The sequence below is a fragment of the Glycine max genome, chromosome 19 (genome assembly GCF_000004515.6).
Source record: "Glycine max cultivar Williams 82 chromosome 19, Glycine_max_v4.0, whole genome shotgun sequence".
NCBI classification, from domain to species: Eukaryota; Viridiplantae; Streptophyta; class Magnoliopsida; order Fabales; family Fabaceae; genus Glycine; species Glycine max.
In genome coordinates, this window is record NC_038255.2 from 36,424,699 (window position 1) to 36,426,748 (window position 2,050).

The window sequence follows — 2,050 nt, forward strand, 5'->3', positions numbered from 1 at the left end:
ATGTTTGAACCTTCTCTACAAATAGATCACAAATACAGAGCATTAACTCAATCCTAAATTCTTTCTAGATCTTAGTGTATATCTATTATCGTTTGATCCATCATAGACAAATGCAACTCTTTTGTTTGTTGGCATATAAGGCATAACTTTCAAATTTAGTATTTATTTGCATCTAATCAAAATTATTGAAGGTCATTATTCGTTTTATGACTCAATACATCTTATGAGGCATGAGCATAGGTCGACTTTGTGTTTGTCTCTTTTGATAAGAACAAATCTTGAAAACTTCTCAAATACACTTCTTAGCTCATACTTCGTTTGTCTCTAATTATAAGACATAGTTGATTATTTTATGCTTATTAAGAAAGTTGATTAATTTAGTTGTTATCATTAAATTTGTCTATAATTATAATATTTTTCCAAATTTATCCTTACTTTATTAGGAATATATTCATTTTCTCCAATCTCCATAGGAAACAGAAAGAGACAATTCAAGACATTTTAGTCAAAAAATAATTAATGCACAAGACAATTAAAAGAAAATCTTATAAAGGAAAAAAAATTCAAAACTATGTTTTATAAATAGGGATGGAAGGAGTATCTTAAGTGAAATACCTTCTTTTGTAAGACAAAATTCCTCTTAGGATGGAGCCTTTAGGTAAATTTATAGATCGACAAAGCTTTGAAGATTGGCAATCCTTTTATAGGATGATTTGCTGAGATAATTTGTACAACAAAAAATTATCAATCTTCATCATAGGCATACAATCTTATATTTTGTTTATCATCATTAAAACCAAGGGTTGAATCATCTTAGATCTAATAATATTTTCCTTTTGTTGATGACAAACAAACATAAGATGATAAGAAATAAGATCTCCTTGTATAAAACATGTTTTAAAATTTCTAAAAAGATCATATGAAAACAACACTCATTATATGGTAAGACAAATCCTTGTCAAATTAATCATAGAAAAATTAAGAATAGAGCAAATATGTAGACTTAGTGAAAAATCTCAAGCGTGACTTGAGGAATGGATGTAGGTCAAGTTGACCGAACCAAAATAAAACATTGGTGCATTATTCTCTCTCCTTAAACTCTATGATTTGCTTACATGTTAATTGTGCTTGCATTTAGGTTTTGAATTAACTCTTTTCATCTATTTCATAAAATTGAATTATGGGGTATTAAAGGTTAAGCATGAAATTCATTTTTAAAAGAACTCAATTCTCCCCCTCTCGTGAGTTTTTGAGGCATACTTGGCTAACATCAAATTCACAAATAATGATCCCTAACACTCACCTTACATAAGTCTATTCTTATTAGAGTATTCTTACTCCACTAAGTAAAATGTATTGGTTTTTTACTTAGTGGAAAATTGTCAACTGCAAGTTGTTAGTTAACTGTCAGTGAGCTGGCAGTTAACTAATAGTGAGTTATTAGTTTTTCTGTTATTTAGAAGTGTGTGATGTAAGTTTCTATTAGGTGGTTAGAAGTTACTAATAGTAGTTAGTCAGTAACTGTCTTGGTTAGAATCTATTAATCCATCTATATAAAGTGGTGACTCAGACTTTTGTAACTTTGCACGATAATTTTCTTATCAATGAAATTAGTTTTACAATTTCTCTCAATTTCTATCATGGTATCATAGAGCTCTTGGTTGCGATCCGCAACAATTTTCTTCATTTTTTTTCATCTTTGATCACTATTTTCCCCTCTTCCACCATCTATCTCTGCCATGATGACAACTCCAGTTGTCGCTGGTGGTGGTGGTGGTGGTCTTCCTTCACCAAACAATGGAAATGCACTGTTGATTCAACTTGCTTCAGTTAGCACACATTTCAATCACTCTATTATAGAGAAGCTTGACACAATAAACTATCTCTTCTAGAAGTCGTAAGTCAAACTTGTGATATGTGGTCATCGTCTTCATCACTTCATTAAGGATCTCCAAATTCCGAAGTGATTTGCCATGATAGTTGATCGCAATGCAGGTCATGTCACTAAGGCTTATCGCACCTGGGAGCAATAGGATCAATTGTTCCTCTC